Here is a 23064-nt window from a genome sequence, read left to right as displayed (position 1 = left end):
TCTCCAATCCCATTCATGTACATCTAGCCCTCAATATCATCCTTCTGCCATTACTCTCTGAAGTGAAAGTAAAGACACTAGTCAGAAAACCCCACTAAATATACATGCATGTATGTGGACATATGAGTATAGACATGCATAATTTCGTTAATTCTCATAGTATCAGTAGGCAAGCACAGCTGGTCCTTACCAACAATGCAGTTAAGTAAGTTCACATTTGCTATTGTAACCCTCGGTCCTGTGGTATTCTCCTTAAATAGCTCTTCTTCCATCGACCATTCCTTTTTACATAAGAAGCTCACCCCCACCAAAGCAGAAAGAAATCCAATAGTATTAATTTTACTGTCAATGTGATTAATACCGTCCACACTTAAATAATAATCACTTTCCAGTCATGAATGGCCTGGAGAATTGTACATAGTGCCATGTGTTACACCAACCCTACTCAGCAGGACATGTTCTTTGTCAGCCAATGGCTTGATTAGGAAGATAAGGATTTCAAATATACCACCTTGGAACAAGACTCCAACTTAGCAAGTTATTAAAAATGTTTGGCTGGGTGGTAATGGCACACGTCTTTAATCTTAGCACTCGGGAGGCAGAGGCAGGTGGATCTCTGTGAGTTCGAGGCTAGCCTGGTCTGCAAAGTGAGTTCCAGGAAAGGTGCAAAGCTACACAGAGAAACCCTGTTTTGAAACAAAAAACAAAAAATAAAAATGTTTACGCAAAGAGCCCAGTCCCCACCTCAGCTCTCATGTCTAGTAGAGCTGGGAGACAATTGGGCCTGCTTCTTTTAGCTGTCAGACACATGAAAACATCCAAAGAAATGCCTTTGTAAGACGTTGATCCTCAACTGCTTCCAACTTTGGTCAATTATCCTTTTCCTTATGGCAGGTGTGAAAACAATATTCAGAGATCATTCATCCTCTTAATTAATAGAAAGGTATTTCAGGACAATGACTGGAATGTCATGCACATACTGTGTTTTTTCACAATTCATTTCTATCATGGATCTTTCCCCCTCTCTCCACAGTTAAAATACTATAAACTGACCTACACTGCTTATTCAAATGTCACCTGTTTTACCATTAATGTCCTGTTCCATTCATATGATAGCCCTTTACATATAGTTATCATAAACCTTTGGGTTCTGTCTTCCTCTCTAACCTAACAAAATAGTGATTGACTAGGTATCTAGGACTAATGGGGGCTAATGGGGTCTCCTTCAAGAAAGTGATAGACTACAGATAAACAGGGACCTCTAATGCTGCACAGCCCTGCTTTTCACCAACCCCCATTCAATTCCTGAGAGGACAGAGCAGAAATCAACAGTGTCTCAGAATTTGACCTCTATGTACAAGATACTTCTGTTGTTTTATACTTTATCTTGAAAAGTTTTAGCCTCTATCAGTGCGATGTGTCAGGGAAATGTCTCACAGGAAATTCTCTGCTCCCAGGCATGGGTCCTTGGGCTTCTTGCCTTGGAAGCGCAGCAGCTGGCATCATGGGAGCTTCCCCAAGGATGGCCCTTCCAAGCCTGTTCATCTCACAGCCTTTCTAGGTCACAAGGCTGGCATGACCCATATCGTCCGGGAAGTTGACAGACCAGGATCCAAGATGAACAAGAAAGAAGTTGTGGAGGTTTTAACCCTTGTGGAAATATCCCCCACGGCAGTTGTGGGCATCATAGGATATGTTGAAACCCCACAAGGCCTCCGGACCTTCAAGACAGTATTTGCTGAGCACATCCGTGATGAGTGTAAAAGGCGTTTCTACAAGAACTGGCACAAACCTAAGAAGAAGGTCTTCACCAAATACTGTAAGAAATGGCAGAGTGACATGGGCAAGAAACAGCTGGAGAAGGACTTCAACAGCATGAAGAAGCACTGCCAAGTTATCCGCATCATTGCTTACACTCAGATGCTTCTGCTTCCTCTGCGCCCGAAGAAGTCACACTTGATGGAAATCCAGGTGAATTGGGGCACTGTAGCTGGGAAGCTGGAGCAGCAGGTTCCTGTGAACCAGGTGTTTGGACAGGATGGGATGATTGATGTCATCTGGGTGAAAAAAAGGCAAAAGCTACAAAGGGGTGACCAGTCGTTGGCATACAAAGAAACTACCCTGCAAGACCCATCGAGGATTGCACAAGGTTGCCTGTATTGGAACCTGGCACCCTGCCCACGTGGCCTTCGCTGTGGCTCTTGCTGGGCAGAAAGGGCTACCATCATCGAACAGAGATAAACAAGAATATTTACAAGATTGGTCAAGGCTACCTCATCAAGGATGGTAAGCTGATCAAGAACAATGCATCTACTGACTACAACCTGTCTGACAAGAACATCAACCCATTGAGTGGTTTTGTCCATTATGGTGAGGTAACCGATGACTTCGTCGTGCTCAAAGGCTATGTGGTGGGAACCGAGAAGCAAGTTCTCACTCTGTGCAAATCCTTGCTTGTGCAGACCAAGCGACAAGCTCTGAAGATCGAGCTGAAATTCATTGACAACACCTCTAAGTTTGGATATGGTCATTTCCAGATTGTGGAAGAGAAGAGAGCATTTATGGGACCACTCAAGAAAGACCACATTGCCAAGGAGGAAGGTGCTTAATGCCAGAAGCACTTTGTGCAGTTGGTGGGATATCAATAAAAATTTTGCCAGTGGAAAAAAAGAAAAAGAAAAGTTTTAGATACCTAATAATCACCTCAAATTATGCATGTTTATTTTAATTCAGAAAGGCTATTTCTCCAAATCTTTTTTTTTTTTTTTCCGAGACAGGGTTTCTCTGTAGCTTTGGAGCCTGTCCTGGACTAGCTCTGTAGATCCGCCTGCCTTTGCTTGGGATTACAGGCGTGTGCCACCACCGCCCGGCTATTTCTCCAAATCTTGTACCTACACTAGTATACCAGGAAGATTCATCCTGTCTGCTCTGTGTGTAAAATACTATTTATCATCATGCTCCTGCAGAGTTCATTCTGAGGGACCCTGCCCCAAATGTATGACTCTGCATTACACAATCTATCATGACAGGCTCTGTCTCTAGCTACCACCTACAACTGTTCCTTGAAGTAAACATTTTCCAAGTGACAAGCAACTGACTTAAAAACAAACTTTTGGCCTACAATCCATTTATAAATTGGGAACTGTTTGTACTGTTTGTACTAATACAAATATTTTTTGGTTCTTGCCATAGGATTTTTTTTTAAAGAAAATTTCTTTCAATTTCTATGAAAACAATCATTTCTCCAAGTTATATGGCTGCTTTTTCCTCTAGATTTCAAACTGACTTCCAGCAAATGTCCTAGTATGCATATCTAGCTGGGGACATAGCCTAACAACAACAAAGAAGATAAATGAGAAGGCGGAGATTGAATGGAACTCATTTTTACATAAGAGCCTTTGATTCTGGGCTTTGTTCCTTGGCTTTAGAATTCAATTTCTCTGCTCAATTTTCTGCTGTTCAAATGACGCAGTCATTGTGGTGCTTGTATATGACTTGGTTGGCTCCTGTTCTGAGAACAAGTGACAATGTTGGTAAAAGGCTCAGAGGAAGCTGGCTCCTTCTTTTCATTCTTTGTCCAGGTTCTTTGTGTCTGCAAAGCAATCAAAAGCACTTGCAGGTGAAAAATCAGAATGTGGCCAGTGAATGCTGTGAGGGGTATACTCTGGATGTTTTGTTGTCTGTGGAAGACAGTTTCGGCTGAAGGGAGGAAGATCAGTGACATTGTAGAAACAAGCCCTAGAGGTTGTTGGTATCAAACTTTGAGCAGCCTAGCTTTATTTTAGACTGAGGCCCTTGGCTTTATTGGCTGTCTGTGGTAAGCCTCTCCCAGAAGCCAAAATCCTTTTGTTCATCTAGGGAGATTATCTCTATTCCTGCTGCTGTCCTCCATTCAGGTATTAAGTATAGAAAAGAGAAACATGATTCTAATAGTGAGTTGTTCATACTTCTTCCCAGATGAGACAATAGAAGAGCACAGGAGGAAAAATAATCTGTGGTCAGCCCCTCAGAGAAGAGTATAAGGAATCATGTACAAATAAAGTCCTGAAAATGGGGCTTTTTGAATGTTTACTCCTTTTAAGATGAGCTTTATCTTTCTCCTTACTTATGGTTGGGATAATTAGATGCCTTAAGAAATCTGAAGGTCAGGCTGGAGAGATGGCTCAGTGGTTAAGAGCATTGGCTACTCTTCCAGATGTCCTGAGTTCAATTCCCAGCAACCACAGGATGGCTCATAATCATCTGTAATGGTATCTAATTCATCTGGTGTGCATGAAGACAGAGCATGTGTTATGTAATTATGTATGTATATATTTTTTAAAAAATAGTTTTAAAGCATCTTATGTTTAAAGATACCCATTTGAGAGTGAGCTCAACTCTAGTCAAAATAGAGGAAACTCTGTATCACTCACAGGAAGTCCCTAGCAGTGAGCTTTTCATAACATTAGCAGATTGATCGACAAACTGAAACCTTCAAACTAAATATGCCTCACAGACTGCTGAGGTTTTTCTGGTTTGTTGTTGTTGTTGTTTTGTTTTGTTGTTTGTTTTGCTTTGTTTCTACCTACTAGTTAATTTTTTTAACATTCAAATGTTTGTAGAATACCAAATGAAGGGAATATGTACAGACCTTTTAAATTATTTAAACTTCAGTTTTCATTGTACACAAATACAAATGATGTGTTCACCTAACAATGGAGCTGAGTATTTGCAAATAATGACTATAACCTTTGACACTTTAAATGATGTCTCTTTACTAAAAGATAAAAATCTTCAACTCCTACCCTACATATACTGAGAATTCATGCTCTTCTAGTGATGTGCAGTAATGCCTGGAGCCAGGGACCAACCAATGCAGCAGAGAGAGGATCCGGAAGCCACAGAAGTAAGGTACTTCTGAAGACACTGTGACTTGTCTGAAGGTAGAGATGCTCTTTGCTTATTCTTAATAATTTAAGCACACATTGTGTCTTTTTAATAAAAAGAGTCAAAGGCTCATTAAAAGTTACACAAGAACCTACAAGGTGGCTCAATGGGGAAGGAAGCTTGTGATGGAAGCCTAATGGCCTGAGGTCCATCCCTGGAACCCACAGAGGAAGCCAAGAACCAGCTGCAAGGTGTCCTCTTACTTCCACATGCATGTCATGGTGAATGTGTGCCTGCACCTCAGCATACATACATCACACATGGATGATGATGATGATGATGATGATAATGGTGGTGGTGGTGGTGGTGGTGATGATGATGATGATGATGGTGATGATGGTGATGATGATGGTGATGATGGTGATGATGATGATGATGATGGTGGTGGTGGTGGTGATGATAATGGTGGTGGTGGTGGTGGTGGTGGTGGTGGTGGTGGTGATGATGATGATGGTGATGATGGTGATGATGGTGATGATGATGATGACGATGGTGATGATGATGATGATGGTGATGATGATGATAATGATGATGGTGGTGGTGGTGGTGGTGGTGATGATGATGATGATGGTGATGATGGTGATGATGATGGTGATGATGGTGATGATGATGATGATGATGATGATGATGGTGGTGGTGGTGATGATAATGGTGGTGGTGGTGGTGGTGATGATGATGATGATGATGGTGATGATGGTGATGATGATGATGATGGTGATGATGATGATGATGGTGATGATGATGGTGATGATGATGATGATGGTGATGATGATGATGATGGTGATGATGATGATGGTGGTGATGATGATGATAATGATGATGGTGGTGGTGGTGGTGGTGGTGGTGATGGGGTGGTGATGATGATGATGATGATGGGCAAAATAGAACATAGAAAACAAGGATGGAATAGCCACAGCTCTGTCACAGACTTTCCTTTTCTCTACCACTCATCTTTGTTTCTCATCCCACTATCTCCTGGGTATCATTTGAGATGAGAAGGAGGAAGGAGAGGAAGTTGTAGACAGAGTAGAGGAATTGGAGGGCAATTCCTCTAAAAGGGGAGGACAGATGTAGCCAGGAGGTTTTCCTGTGTCCCCCCAGCCACTTGGTCCCAAATAACACACAGAGGCTTATTATTAATTACAAACTGTTTGGTCTGTGGCTCAGGTTTATTGCTAACTAGCTCTTTTATCTTAAATTAGCCCATTTCTATTAATCTATGTATCGCCACGTGTCTCATGGCTTTACCGATGTTCCGTTACATCTTGCTCCCCCCAGGGAAGCCCTGCAGTGTCTCCCTCACTCCACCTTTCTTCCCCTTGTATCTTTGTTTGGATTTCCCGCCTGGCTCTAACCTGTCTTCTCATAGGCCAAGGCAGCTGCTTTATTAACCAGTGGTAGCAACACACATTCACAGCATACAGAAAGGCCATCCCACAGCACTTCCTATTTTCTGTCTAATCAAAAAGGAAGGTTGTCATTTTAACATAGTAAAATTGTATATAAAAATGATTATCAAGCAAAAATTACAGTTACAATAGACAGAGAATAGTTTTAGAACTAAATCAGTTCTGAGTAGAGAAGACCAAAGCAGAGACAGAAATGGAATGGTAGAGAAAGGATTGGAGTTAGTGAGAGGAGCTTTGCAAGATGCTCTACGTTACACATGGGCTCATTTTTTCCTCCATGCCATAAAGTAAGCCTCTAAAAAGGGGACACACAAACATCTGTTGGTTGATAGCAAGAGAGGTAGAATGACAGACTGATACATTGACAGATAAGAATGGAAACCAGAATAATCAGAAGACAGAAAAATCCTGGAAGGAGATAGGATATCAATAATTAGTTTTAACCACAGAGACATATTTAAAAAACAACAACAGCCAGGTTTTGTACTTTTACCATCTGTCTTTTTTAAAATAAAAACTTAAACATATGCTTATTATATAGAAGATATAAAGTAATGGCTGCAAAGTCCTGTCCTTTGACAACTCCTCTTTCTCCAGATGTTTCCAGAGCATTCTCCAAGGCCTCTCTCCTACACTTGGAAAGAATAATTGTCACATTCTCGTCCAAGTGGAAAGAGTCATTCTGATTCTAGGGGAGTCATTTTGAATCTAACTGCAAGGAAAGAGGAGGATATAAAAACTGGTCTACAGTCTCCGTCCATCCTGAGCTTGCATAACTGCCTTGAATAGTTTGTAGTCATCAATTTCATCGCAAATAATATAGCTGAGTTGACTGCTCACATGTTTAAGCTATGTTGTAGTTCTTCTGAATGGTAGCTCACAATGCCTGTGCGTTGGGTTCATCTGGAGTGGTGCTGGGCAACTCTTTTAGGTTAAGATGCCATTTCCTCACTTTAGAACACTATCTGTACAAAGACTAGTTGATTAGACTTTCTGTGAAATTCAAATGAGTATGAACATTAAGGATCAATTTGCTGACAAAAATGACCAAGATAACACTAGTTTTTGTTTAAAGAAATTTTCATCCTTATTCACTCTTTGCCTCACAGTTCAAGTTTTTAAAAGACTGAGGTTTTCTACACCACCAAATGTTCCAAATAACTGGAATCAATCACATTATGAAGCATACACATAAAACGTGCCAAGCGAATCTTCCTCTTGTCTATAACATTAGCAGCCAACTGTTCCCAAGAGAACATAGATTGACACAAGCCTGTGGAATGCCAAGTCTATTCAAAATACCCCCAAATAACCTAACAAAGAAACACGGAAGGCTGGAAAGATGGTTCAGTGGGTAAGAGCACTTTCTGTGTAAGCATGAGAACCTAAGTCCAGATGCCAGTATCCATGTCAAAAACTAGGCATAGCCATGCATGCCTGCAACTCCAGTGTTTGGGGGACTAGGGGATAATAGACAGGTGCAGGGGTAACTGGACCTTGCTGCCTACCAGGTTAGCCCCATGTTCATTGAAAGACCCTGTCTCAAAGGAATATGGCCAGAGCAATGGAGCAGGATATCCAATATCCTCTGACATCAACACATGCACACACATGCACACACATGCACACTGTTGGGGTTTAGACGAGAATTGTCCCCATAGGATTATGGATTTATGCACTTGGTCTCCTGTTGGTGGCAGGTTCCTTGGGGAACTCATGGAAATTTTACAACATGGAGCCTTATTGGAGGAAGCACTGTCACTGGGAGTGGGATTTAAGAGGTTACAGCCTTGTCTCACATCCAGTTTTTCTCTCTCTGAGGCTAAAAATGGGATCAGCTGGTTTCCTGCTCCTGTCTACTGTCTGATGCCATACATCCCCATCATCATGACCTCTCCCTCTGGAACCCCAAGCCAAAATGAACTCTCCATTGCATAAGTTGCTTTTGGTCATGATATTTTATATCATTAGGTAACACGAAAGAAAGAAAGAAAGAAAGAAAGAAAGAAAGAAAGAAAGAAAGAAAGAGAGGGAGGGAGGGAGGGAGGGAGGGAGGGAGGAAAGAAAGAAAGAAAGAAAGGAAGGGAAGAAGGAAAAAAGAAAAGAAAAAACCAATATGTCATTCATTATTTAGAGTTGGGAAATTGCATTAGCAGCACTTGTGTTTGAAACACAATGATCTTGAAACATAGACTTGGATATGATCAGTAAGGAGCAGGCAAATAAAATCATCTTTCTTCAGTCTTCCCTCTAACTGTCTAAATGAAGGCTTTTATTTTTCATCATCTCTGCCACAAAAACAACACACAAATAAAAGTTAAGCCCAAGGTACCAAATAGTTATATTCACGTGCAGAAGAATTCCGTAAGGATCCTATGACATCCAGTGTGAGTTCGTCAAAAGCACACTACACGCTCTGTAATCAAGATTTCCTGCAAACCAAGATCTACAGGCAGAAATAGAGAATCACTGCTACATGCTGAATATAAGACCTGTATAGTTGCTTTTGCCATGTTCTAAAATCATTGAGCTCACAGAAAATTCTGGTAAGTCAGTCAAGGCAATGATCAAGCATTGTGAGGCTTATGGTTTCTGAATGGCTCTTCTGTATAAAGAACAGAAATTAGGAAGGGAAATCATTTCTATTGTACAGGTTGTTAAAAGTGGACAAAAAGTGAGGATAACACAAAATGACTATTTTTCTTGTGCAGAAGCTTGATCCAAATCAAGAGTGTACTTCAGAGCAGTAACACACACATTCTCCTGTTTTTTCCCATCAGAGTCTCAAACCAGAGTCAGATGGCTATGCCTCTAATAGATGCTGATTTCTGTTTCCTTGAACTGACCTGCAAAGGGATTATTTGTGCTCTGCTCCATCTGGTAAAGAGATTGAACTCTGTGTTCCTATGTGAAAGCATATGAAGGTCAGAGAAATATCCTCCCATTAAATGCCTTATAATTCTGGAAATGAATTGTGGGGATAAAGAAATGCTTTAGAGTCTCTTGACTCTTTTGCAGTCTATGGCTGGTGTGGGGTGGGATGAAGGAGACATTTGAATGTAGAATTTGAGGAGGAAGGAAGAAGGTTGAATGGTATGCAGTTAACTGATATGTTGAGAATTAGTGTGAAAATGATTCAATGAGTCATCAAAAATATGCTAATGGGGGCTGTGCATGGAGGTCATGGCACTAATCCCAGGACTAAGGAAGTAGAGGCAGGCAGATCTCTGTGAGTTCCAGGAAAGTCTGATCTACATAGTGAGCAACAAGGGCTGCTGCATAGTGAGGCTCTGTTTCAGAGAGAGAGAGAGGGAGAGGGAGAGAGAGAGAGAGGAAAGGAAGGAGGAAGGAAGGAAGGAAGAGTTAATGGGAATAGATAGGGAAGCTCAGATCTGATGGATATGGACAGACTAGTTATCAGCAGGCTCCTGCCTGGATGCCCGACAAGGTGCAGTATTTTGAGCAGGTGGGTGTTACATGGATAACAGCAGAATGCAACTACTTCAAACAAGACATAAGTAACCTTCTGCGGCTATCTGGCAAAGCCTTCATGGCAATGTTGCTTGGTGGACAGCATTTTCAAAACATAAACTACAAGTCTAATTCTGAGGAAAGTGCCACAAGATAGAAAAAATGCAAGGAATTCAAGTATTGTATCAGAGCACAGGGTTTATTCACAAGAGGTATTTAATGAAGCAAAATCATGTATAAACTGTATTGGACTATGCCTCATCAATGACCTGAAGCTAGGATCTATAATAAAGGGTCAACAACTCCCATAGATCAGATATTCAAATGATATGAACTAAGTTCACCGAGGAAGATTTCAAAGGAGCGATTTGAGAAAATGCTTCAAGAGTTCACACAGTGAGTCAGAGTCTTTTCTCGGTGGTGGTGGTGGGGAACTGAAATGCTTAGGTGTATCTTTTTAGTTTTTGTTTTTATTTTTACATATAGTAAGAAACACATGACATAGTTTAAAATTACTATGGACTGATTACTTGTGCTTCTAAACTGTAATGGTGTAAAACTACCATGTATACAGAGATGGGACTTCTGGAAGGTAACACCATGGCAGACCCCAAATTATGAAATTATAAGTGCCCTTTGAGAAAAGGCAAGAAAGGGCTTGCTTGCTTTCTCTCTGCCAGGGGCCAGCCATCTATAAACCAGAAATGAGGTTCGCTGAAATCCTGATTCCAGAGAGCATACAAAACAGACAAGAGACAGCAATGAGGGCAATTGTGTAATTTAGAACAGGTTATTAATCACTGCTGTAACCCTTTGTCATTTGCAGAATGAGGACATGAAATCTCAGCAGCGTCTATCAGCCTTCACATTTACCATTTTTGATATTAAGTTCTTGAGCCTCAAAATTGGCTCTGACACATATAAATGAGGACATCTAGGTTCTTGGCAATCCCTACTGAAAAGACTTAGGTTTTGAAAGGCTTATAAGATTAGTGAAGTCTAACATGATAATCTCTCAGCTGTTCTTATCATGATGCTTTCCCATTAAGTGTCTATCCATGCATATTTCCACAGGTTCCCAGGCTGTCTAAACTTGCTGAGCCATACCCATGCCTACAAACCATATTCCTATCAGTTAGATATTTCTACAAAGCAAACCACTCCCAATCCTAATGGCTTAAGTTTTAAGCCTTACAATAACCAGTTATTTATTTTCTCACGCACTATAGATAGGTTGGGCAGGATGGTTGCTCTGGAATGACATGAACTGATTTTAGCTAGGCTCACTTATAATTCTATAATCAATTAGTCAGTCTGGCCTGGACTACCCAGGCTGGTTTACATGAAATAACGCGGTTTCAAAAGAAAGCATAAGCACACCACTGCTCTAATGCCTACATTTGGAACTGTCATCATCTTCTTCCCACATACTATTAGCAATTTATGAAGCCAAATTCTACTTCTAAATAAAAGGAACTATGAAATTGAATTCTAAAGGACATCATTGTTGAGAAAAGAATCCAGAAATAATCGAAACTGTGGGCCATTTCCTTTGTAATCAATTTATCATCAAACCTTATTTTTTCCTCTAATTTTTCAGAATATAGCTAAGTGATAGTTCAAAATGCTTCATGCATAAAAGCTATAGATTCTTTGAGGATTCAAGGATGATTTAGTCTTTAATTGCATTGTTATTGGCTAGCACACTATGAAGTTAAGTGCTCAAGAAATACTTGCTAAAATGTCATGAAGCTAATTTATAAAGACATTTTAATGCTTATAATGGTAAAACATCTACCTATCTCTTCTTTCTAAACTGCTTAGTAGTAAATTTAAAGGTGTGTTTAGTGGAATATCTCTTGTATTGGTCTGGATTGTTTTATATTATTATTGAAATGCAAAGCTAGACTCATACTACCTAATATACTAATATATATTATATACATATTCTCATTTAGTTTAAAACTAATTTTTTGCTGGAGACTCAGTCCATTCTTCATTAGTGAGCATCATACTAGTATCAGTTAACAGCTGAATAAAAACAGGAAAACTAGAGTCATTGGGGAATTCTCATGGTTGAACTACTCTGAAATGTTATCAAATAGCTCTATGGTTCATTTTCTACATGGCTTAAGACAAAGTAGCTTATCTTTCCTTCTTTCAATGGATGCTTTTGGGGGTATTTTACACCATGAAAGATATCTGTTGTAGTTCCCTATATGTGCATCTTCATGGCCAGCATGATAGAGTTGTTAAAATCTTATTCACCATTTAGAATTGTGTTTGAATGCCTACATTCCTAGAAACTGACAGGGAGTGTCAGATGGATTAGGAGTTCCAGGTTACTCTTGGATACACCATGAGTTCAAAGCCAGACCAGATTTCACAAGGCCCTATGTGATGACTAATATTCATCATCATCATCATAGTCTATCTAGAATCACCTAAGGGCAAGCCTCTAGGCACGCCTGTGAGGGTTTGTTTTGGTTAAGTTAGCCACTAACTAGGCCTGTGGAAGATTGTCTTGATGAGATTAATGGAATTAGGAAAATTCATTCTTAAAGTGGGTAGTGTCATTGCCTGAACCCACACTGAACCTAGACTGCACAAAAACAGGAAGGTGAGTTGAAATGTCTGATGTCCTCTGCTTCCAGACTGTGGATGCAATGTGACCAGTTACCTCAAGTGCCTGCTGCTGGGACTTGTTTGCTGTGGTGAATGGTACCCTCACACTATGAGCTAATATAGATCATTTATTTATTAAGTTACTTTTGTCAGAATATTTTGTCAAAAAAAAAAAAAAAAGAAAAAGAGAAAAAGAAGTCAAGAACAGCAACAGCAAAAAATCTTATTCACCAACTGGTTCTTACTGTCAAGGACTGACTCAGTTAAGGCTCGCTTACTGTCTTATTCTCAGCACATAAAGAATTATTCTCAAAGGAGGGCAGAACATTGAGCCATGCTGAACAACTTAGTAGTTCTTAGAGCATCTCTACATAAAATGGTAATATGGACAGCAACTTCATTTCCCATTAATTTAGCAATAAATGTTTCTCCAAGGAACAATGAAAGCTCTGGAACAAATAGCATTTGTTCATATTGTTTTCATCAACATAGCTTTTGATTATAGTTAACATTGATAATTACTTAGAGTTGTATTAGTCCTCTTCTGCTCCCTTTGTAAGCAGAAATTATAACAGAATTCATTCAATAGAACATCTGTCAGAGTTAAATTACCTAATTCATGTGAATTTTAGCTATAGTGTCTGGCACATAGTAACTAATCATCACCACTAGCTCTGGTAATTTGATTCATGGATTAGTCATTGCTCTAGCACAAAACAGTCCTTAATGTTTTCTTTCAATATGTGATGGTGCTGCATTCTAACTTAGCATAGAGTTAGGTATTATCATTAATTGTAATAATATTAATAATGATTATTAGAAAACAAAAGATCAGTTTATGCAAAGAACTTACCTAGCAAAAAAGAGTCTATAACATAACACCACCATTACCTAAAACATGGATATTTAATCGCTATGACAAAAGACTTTGAAGATAAATTTCAGCATCCAAAAGATGCTGATAATCCCAAAAAGGCATGAAACTGACTAGCAATTTGAAAGCAAAACTGAGTATTATTGCTAAATAAATGTGTGTATAAATATATGTTTATCATATTGTACTAAAAATTTCATTAAATAAAAAACTATAGCCCAAGAATGAAAACATATATTGTTTGAGTTAAAATATGAGAATTTTATGTGAACCAACAGTACTGTATATAAGGTGTCATAAATAAATTTTATGGATCATTGCTGGAGAAAAGATACCTTGCTACATAGATGTCAATTGATTAGTATACCAGAATATTTATAAATGAATAAATAAAATGCCTAAGGAATGGTATATAGAAAACTTAATGGCCACTAAATATTAGACAACACATTCTACTTCCATAGTACATATTTAAAACAAAAATGGCAGTCTATAATAATCCACAATCTCACAAAAATGTTGAAGTCTAAAAAAAAAATCATTAAGTAATCGAGAACATGAGTCTTTGTTGAATGGGATAAGAATTGGTATCACCTTGGGAGTCCTTTATCATATCTAGAAAATGTAACGGCATGCAAATTCCATAACCTTGATATAAAAATGCCCACTGAATATTCAGAGAAAATGAGTCATGCACATAAGACATAGTATGTATATATGATATATACAGGATTAACTATAGATATACCATTTATAAAATTCTTGGAAATCAGTGTAGGTCCCAAGGGTAAACCATTATTTTTCTAAGTAGTCACACTATCAAATTGCCCTCTAAATTTATGTTGCTGTACCAACAGCTTAGTGTGGCTCTTAGACCTCATTGGAGAAGTTTCTCTGTTCAGTAGATGGAGGTTAATATAGAAAATCATAGCTGGTCAAAATGCAGAGAGAAATTGTCTGTGGAGTGCTCAGTCACAAACAGGACATCAATATCACGCCTTTCCAGGGCTCAGAGACCATTATGCAGGAGGTGATAGAAAGATTATAAAAGCCATCTGTTGGGGAGACTGACCCAGAACAGTGTCTCCTGGACATGACAACACTGCTGGACTCATGATCTCATCTCAGCTGTGGTTGACTGCACAATATCAAGCCAATCAATGGTCCAGTATGGAGTGGGTAGAAGCACAGGATACCCCACCTCTGTCTGAGGAACTATTGACAGTTGATAGCTTCTGGGGAAGAAAAAGTCAGTTTTCTTTAGGGGGAGAGGGCCCTGGTAGGTCAACTTCACTCCAGTGGATGGCCACACACTCTTTAATATGTGGACAGTACAAACTGGACTCAGTGGGTTAAAAGATAAACTAAAAGAGAACACGAAGTTGAGAGTTGGTGAAGAAGTGAGGAGAAGAGTTAGGGAGATGGTGAAGATGCATATGGTCACAATGCATATATGAAATTCTCAAGAACTAACAAAATATTATATCAAAAGGAACATCAGTTGTTCCCATAATGTATCTAAAAACAAATAATTACTTAAATAAATATAATCAATGTAAGAATTTCATAGACTCTATTTTAGATGTGTGTGTACATGTTGCAAAAGTTACATTTAAAGGACAATTTTGCATTTTTGAAATAATAGTAATAAAAAAGGGAAAACTTACCAATCATTTAGGAACACTGATAGAGCCTCTAATAAATCAATGCATATGACACCTCACTTTTTTAGCTGCCATGTAAACTCATCATTATTATTCCTACAAGAAATCCTCAGATATTATTTACATATTACTGGATTTTACCTTATAAACTTCATTGAAAGTGATAAACAAAATATTACTGAAAAAAGAAACAGTGATAACAATGTTTAAAACATAGCTGGGTTGACAGTATTCACTTATTGAAGTAGAACAGGCCCATAGGGTTGAGAAAATTAGCTCAAACCAGTTGCCAAGGCATGCACATAATATACTTCCTTACGAGCCAACCTGGAGTCTGCCTGAGGCCTAGCATCAGGTACTGTTAGAGTTCCTGTTTGCTGTTAGTGTTTCTGATCATGTAGAGTCTGCTTGAGGGCCTAACAATAGCCACTGTCAGAGTTCTTGATCATGACCAGCCAATGAGGGATGACCACACAATGCCACCAGATTGGGGCATAGCTTGGGTGCTGGGAGAAGGATATATAAAGCCTTCCCCATTATTGAATAAAGGAGTGTGCTGTTTGCCTTCAACTGACTCCCAATTGTCTGTGTTGTTGATACTATGCCTTCTCACTCTCTCCCCTGAGGGAGCCATTAGGATCCAGCAACAACTTATAATCACAGAGCTTAGGGGCCCTAGTATAGGAGTCTTATGAACACAAGTCTAGCCTTGGAGACATAGTCAGCTCCATCTTCATAGCAAGATGCTATCTCAGCAACAGAAACAAATAAACAAGGCACACAAATTTAATTTTAAATGAATAATATGAAATTCATATATCTGTAAAATCCAATTATATTATACCAAATGACACAATGTTTTTTGTTGTTTATAACATCAAAGATCAATAACATTCACCATCTTGTTTTGTATATCCTAACTTTTTTCACTTGTTAGAAAAAAAAGCATTGAAAATGTTAACTTCTAAATTTTTGAAAGAACAGGCTTTCTTTCTGTTGTAATAAAAGCTTTAACAAAAAAATTGAACTCTAAGTTTGGAAATTATAGCATAACATAAAGCCAGGAGTCCTTTGAAAGTACAGGACACATCATTCCTTTAGATGCAAGTTGGCACTTTTATGTGGACAGCTTCCCAGGAAGTGTAATTGAAAGTGGCTATCACTAGAAGCAGAAGAGAAAGGCTGTTTCACAGATCAAGAAGTAATTAGAACATTCCTTATGTACAGATTTCCTTCCTGCGTGCTAATGTACCCATGTATCTCCAACACAGGATTAAATATAAAAATGTGACATAACATAGTTTTACTAATATTATTTCTCATCTCAAATTGTAGCCTTTCTGATTTAACTGATTCATATTAATGAGCAGAAAAATACTTTCAAAAGTAAATTGAACATGCAGATGGCAATTTACAAAAAGCAACAAGACCATGATAAAAATTTGATGAGATTGTACCAATGAATGCTTTTTAAGTCAACCGGAGAAACTTACCTGGTGTTCTGACTTTCTTGGCCAAGAGTCTGAAAAAAGCTTGTGTATGTCAGGCACTTTAAATCCTTAAGAATGGCTCTTTAGAATCATGGCACTGTTTCACACTATGGAGTCTCAGTCTTACCCTGAAGCTTTCCATTTCATCTACTAAAATAATATCTTCTAAATAGGGGTATGTAGTTTTCAATACCTTACATGTACTTCATAGGTCAAAAACCATTTCATTTCTTAATAATTAGACATATTAACTCTTGTGCTAAGAATATAGATAAAAATCAGACTAAGCAAGCATCTCCTTTCAACTATTCTTTGCTATCTCTCTCTCTTTCTCTCTCCCCCTCCACATACATTTTAGCCTTAAGTGCATTGTATAATACCAATATGTTCATTTTTTTTCATTTTCTGTCATTTTAGGATATATGATCACATTGTGTGAAAATGTGTCATTGTTTAACCTCACCTGCACAAGGCACCTTCTGATTGGTTTAATAAAGAGCTGAACAGCCAATAACTAGGCAGCAGAGGATAAGCAGGACTTCTGGAGACAGAGAGGAACTTGAGGGAAGAATCTGAGAGGCAGGAGATTTACCATCAAAGGAAATCACATATCCAGTACTGAGGAGAAGTAACAAGCCATGTGGCAGAATGCAGATGGATATGAATGAGTTAATTTAAATTTTAAGAGCTAGTTGGGAACAAGCCTAAGCTAAGGCCAAGTTTTCATGCTTAATAAGAAGTTTCCGTGTTATTATTTGGCGGTCCAAAAGGAAGTCTGACTACATTCTACTTATTTAAGTGTTTCAGAAAAATATAATAAAACATCCAAATGAAAGTATAAATAATACCACTGGAGGACAAATATTTCATTTGGGAGTTAAGCAAACTGACAGGTAGAGATTTGGGAAATACCTGATATTCAGTTACTATATGAAACTCTAAAGCTAAAGGAAGTGAAATAGTTTGAGGGTAGCAGAGCAAAAGATGAGAATACCACAGGATTCTCAGATGGCTAAAAGTACCCTGCCTGGCTATTTTGATTAAAAAAAAATAAATGTGCTGGTTGTGTGGCCCAGTGTATGTAATTTCAGCACTCTTAGAAGGTGGAGGTAGGAGGGTCACCAGCCATGGATAACTAGTGTGTTCTAAGCTAACCTGGACCATGAGATGAAATAATAAAGTATTAAAACTTAAGTAGTCTTGTCAAAGACTAAGAAAAACTACACAGTAAACACAGACACATAGAAAATGATTTATCCAAAATGTGACAACCTCTGGTTTAAAACTTGGTCTGAGTTCACAGACAAAAGTAGTAAGTGGTAAATAATTTGATTCTAGACTTTGAATAAATAGATAGATAGATAGATAGATAGATAGATAGATAGATAGATAGATAGATAGATAAATAACATGGCCTTAAGTGTGACCTAATAGATCAGCCCATCTGATGATGTGACAGAATAAGGCTTCTGGATGCACACTACCAGCTTGTGGTAAGGATTAAGACCTTCCCCTGCTTGCTCCTTAGCTGGTGTCACCACATTTCCATAGTCCCTCAGTCTGCAAGAAAGAAGGGAGAAGCAACATTCAGAGTCCAGGAAGAGCTCAGTCACACTCACTTTAAGCAGAGACAAAGGGATTGCTATTCTCAATATGTACTTCTCAGGGAGAGTAAAATATTAGGAATTCAGAACAACATACTGTTGAGTCAGCAAGACACCAGCCACCTCTGGAGTTAAAATGAGTCAGAATGCAGTTACAAATTGTATTCATTTAGGAAAGTGGCAGTAGTGGGTTCTTTTCTAGGGTCTATAAACTTGCCAGCCAAAGTTTCTCTTCCAGGGTCTAGGACCTCACCAGGCAAAGGTTCTCTCCCAGGGTCTAGGACCTCACCAGGCAAAGGTTCTCTCCCAGGGTCTAGGACCTCACCAGGCAAAGGTTCTCTTCTAGGGTCTGGGACTTCACCAGGCAAAGGTTCTCTCCCAGGGTCTAGGACCTCACCAGGCAAAGGTTCTCTTCTAGGGTCTAGGACCTATCAGGCAAAGGTTCTTAACTCTCACCCTACCCCTCTTCCTATATTTGTATCTGGTTCATGTCTATATTTTCTTCTATCAGTTGTAAAATTTTAGGTGTTATGTCTTTGGTGCATTTGGAGTTAACTTTTGTGCACAGTGATAATAAAATTCTAATTTCAGTCTTCTATATGTTGATAGCCTAGTTTTCTTAGCCTCATTTAATCAATACGCTGCCTTCTCACCAGTGTGTATTTTTGATGTCTCTGCCAAGAACCAGATGTCTATAGTTACATGTACCATGTTCAGGTTTTCTGTTTTGTCCCATTGATCTGCCTGTCTCTTTTGTCCAGTGCCATGGTGTTCATATTTCTAAAAATCTGCAATATAGCTTCAAATTTAATATAACCTCTTGAGAGTTCTTTTTGCTTAGGATTGCTTTGGCTGTCTGGAGTTTTTTTATAGTGCTGTATGAATTTTAGCATAAGTTTTTCTATTTCTGTGAAAAATATTCTGGGGACTGAATCTGTAAATTGCTTTTTGTTCAATGGTCATTCTCACAATATTGATTCTACCAATCTATGAGCATGGAATATTGTCTTTCCATCTTTCATTGTCTTCTTTGATCTCTTTTCTCCAGATATTTAAAGATTTCATTGTAGAAATCTTTCACTGCCTTGGTTAGGTTTATTCGTAGATTATGTTTTAAGCTATTGTGATTGGTAGTATTTCCGTGCAATTTGTAAGTTGATTTGGTATACTGCCACTTTGCTAAAAATGTTGATAATTTCTAGAAGTTTTCCAGTGGGATTTTTGGGAACTCTTATGTATAATATCATATCATCTGCAAATGAAGATAATTTGTCTTCTTACTGTATTTATATATCTTCAGTTTTCTTCTCTTGTTTTACTGCTCTAGCTAGTGCTTCAAGCACTTTATTGAAAAGGAGTTGGGATAGTGGATAACCCTGTCTCATTTCTGAGTTTCATGAGATTGCTTTAAGTTTAATAAGCACCATTTAGAATGGTGCTGTGTTTATCCTACATAGCCTCTATTATTTTTGAAGTATGCTCCCTCCAGTCCTCTTTCTCTAGGACTTCATAAAGGCATATATACTTATACTTTTAGCTACAAGTATAGTTCTCACACCCTCATAAAAGAAGCTTCATTTTCCAACAGATGGAGGCTATTACAAAAACTTACAACTGATCTAAATGCAGGAATCATTTGTCTGTGGAGTCCCTAACCACAACTGACACATCTACCACACAATAACTACACTTAAGTTGCAAGGCACATCATAGAAGAAGGTGTTGAAAGATTATAAGAGCCAGAGGACCAGAACTTCTGCTGTAAGATAGTGTCTTCCATATATGCCAGGAAGCTGCCTCCTTGAATTCTCAACAGTCTGGTTACCTTAGCAAGACTTGAACAAGGACTATACCAGCTGATGTACCAGGGTGGACAGGGGAAATCTCGCAAGGATCTACCCCTAGAAGAAGAGTTCCAGACAATGGTTGCAAAGACAGGGATAATCAGTCTTCTCCATAGGAATACCTGAGAGTTATCCAGTCCCAAGTAGTCAACCCTAAACACAACACATAAATAAGAACAACACTGCATAGACTCAGCAAGTTACATATATACATACACATGCACACATACACACATAAATACGTATATACATGTGTGTAACAATAATTAGACAAGGAAATGCCATGAATTTGAGAGGGAATGGAAGTGGCTTAGAAGGAGCTAATGGAACAAGAGTTGGAAATGGTATAAATACAGTAGTCAGATAAGATAATGATATTCTGAAAATATCATTTTACTTTTAAATTAAAAAAAAATAAGTCAGTCAAAGCTGGGAAGTAACAGCTGGCATGAAAGAGGAGTGAAGGAATAGAAATAGAACATAGACCCGAACCTCAAAGATCTGTGCCTCCATTATTATACTTTCAAGACATTTTCATAAGTTTTCCTGCTTTCTGGCCAAAAACTCAGAGTAATTTCTTACCTGTTCTTCTTATGCAGCTATCTTTGACACAGAATAATCACATTTAGGATCTTTCTACAATCATGGATGCTAGAGTATTCTGGGAAGTAATCTTGATATTTATTTCTTAGTGTCCCTTGACATTTTCCTGTCTTTTATAGCAAAGTGTAGGGCGCTTTTGTCTCTGTAGCTCACACATGGCTATCAGCACAATAGACTACCCTCCAAGTTACTGAACCAGCTCCCCTAAGTTAAATGATTCCTACTCATCTTGGAAAAATGCTATTTTTTTTTTATTGTACAGCCACTAGCTCACATTAGTCACTAGGGCAGAGCACATTATTACCAGGAACTAGTTTTGTATGTATCTTTTGATGACAAGCACCCATCTACCCAGAATATTGTCAGTGCTGGGTGCCAAGGGCTTGTTTCTTAACCAACTGAATGACATTAATTTCAGTGACTTTCGTTCTTTAGAAATCCATTTCAGTGGCTTTGTTCTCTTGCCAGCTTCAATGACAGTCATGTTGAAATATTAGCATTGCCTTGGATATTGGGTAAGAGAAACATAGCTTTCATCCTCTGACGATTCATCTGAGAGGATTCATCCTGGACACAGAGTTACTGTAATGATTGATTTGGCCTTTTATGTCTTAAAAAGTTTCTTAGGGATCACCTGGGTATCTGAAGTGTATTGTTTTGGACTGGGAACCTGTTTAGCACTAGGAACAAATGTACTTAGCACATGCTCTCATGATGGAGACTTGGGACATAATTGAAAGGAAAGGGCCACAGGCAATGAATACAAAAAAAGAAAAGTACAGAAATATATCAATCAGAAAATCTAATAAAAGTTTAGCTCCCCTGGAGTTTGGTAATTGATTTTTCCCTATGCATTTTTTACTGTTATCCTTAAACAATGATAAAAATTTGAAAGCGTAAGTGGTCTCCATCTTATCTTCTAAGTTCATATCATATTCCTCCATCTGATTTAAATCATGTAAACCACCGTGTTTCCCTTCAATACACGTGTACACACCTATCATTCCAATATCTACTAATATATTCTCACTAAGGTGTAAATATTTTTATTTCCCCCTTCATTTGAACAGCTAAGATGAAAGGTTTCTTAATTAAAAATATTTAAATGTGTGTGTGTGTGTGTGTGTGTGTGTGTGTTGCTTGTCTCCATGTTTGTCTGTGTACTAGGTGTGTCTAATGTTCTCAGAGAACAGTAGAGTGTGTCTGATCCTCTTGAACTGGAGTTACAGATGGTTGTGAGCCACCATGTGGTTGCTGGGAATTGAACTCCAGTCCTCTGGAAGAACAGCAAGCACTCTTAACCACTGAGCTATCATCCTTGCCTCTCAAATTAAATTTTCAAAAATAAAACTATGAAGACATGAAAAAATTCAGAAATGTGAGTTTTAGTGAATTGTATGTATATTTATGACTTAAATTTGACAAGTTAGACTGGCTAGCACACTCACTTTCCTGCACTTCATTTATGTTGAAGGAAGGAACCCTTTCCACACTCAGAACATTTGCTTCTGAAAGTAACTGCCACTCCTAGGACTGAATTGGTAGCATGTTGCCTGCTCCTTCCCATTCCTTGAGATAAATTACAGCAGCTCCATGTCTTCCTTCTGAAAATCACACAGACCAAAAGAAGACAGGCAGGGATGTTTCTGGTTTTTGTTCTTGAAACTCCATTCATGCCTCAGTTTCTTAAAGGACAAGGCTATACATGTTGCCCACTCTCCTTCACCACCTTCCGCTTGCCCCTCATTCCACAGCATTCTGGCCTGTCTCTAAAGCTGTTTCCAGTGTGGTCAGCAACAACCCCGATTGCCAAACTCAATTCCCACATCTCAGCTTGTTCTTTGACCCTGTTGACCAACCTTCATTCTTGAACTATCTTCCCTCATTTCTGTAATCCCAGTCGAACTCTTACCAGGAAATGCCCATGTTTATTACTTTCAAAATTCACTTTAAAAAGCTGATAACTACTGCAAGTTTCTGCCATGTACTCTTCTACTGCTTGGGCCGCCCTCCCCACTCCAGCTCTCTTCTGTCTATCTCTCATTACCTGACGTGAATTCTGCTACTCTCTTGGCCAGCAGGGGTAAATAAACAGCCCCCATCACTGTGACTTGCAGCCAGGAACAACACACTTTCGCATTTTCATAGTTTACTTGCTCTTTAAGGCATCATTTGAATTGTACTCTGTAGCTGGAGTTATCTCCAGTTCCACCTGGGGCCAGCAGCCACTCAGACCCAAATACACACACAGACGCTTATATTGTTTAAACTATTTGACCTAAGGGCTCAGGCTTCTTGCTATCCAGTTCTTATATCTTAAATTAACCCGTTTCTATCAATCTATAAGTTGCCACCTGGCTTGTGGCTTCCCAGACTTTCACATCATGCTTCCTCTGTGTCTGGCTGGAAACTCCTGACTCAGCCTTCCTGTTCCCAGAATTCCCCTCTCTGCTTGTCCTACCTATACTTCCTGCCTGGCTACTGGCCAATCAGCATTTTATTTATCAACCAATCAGAGCAGCACATTCACAGCATACAGAACATATCCAAAGCA

General features: G+C 38.8%; 1 pseudogene; it reads left to right on the top strand.

The window, feature by feature from the left end:
- The first annotated feature begins 1428 nt into the window (after positions 1–1428).
- LOC118596503 lies at positions 1429–2609 on the top strand (annotated as a pseudogene).
- The last annotated feature ends 20455 nt before the right edge of the window (positions 2610–23064 follow it).

Source organism: Onychomys torridus, chromosome 15 (assembly GCF_903995425.1).
Source record: "Onychomys torridus chromosome 15, mOncTor1.1, whole genome shotgun sequence".
Lineage (NCBI taxonomy): Eukaryota > Metazoa > Chordata > Mammalia > Rodentia > Cricetidae > Onychomys > Onychomys torridus.
This window is presented reverse-complemented; position numbering and strand designations above follow the sequence as displayed.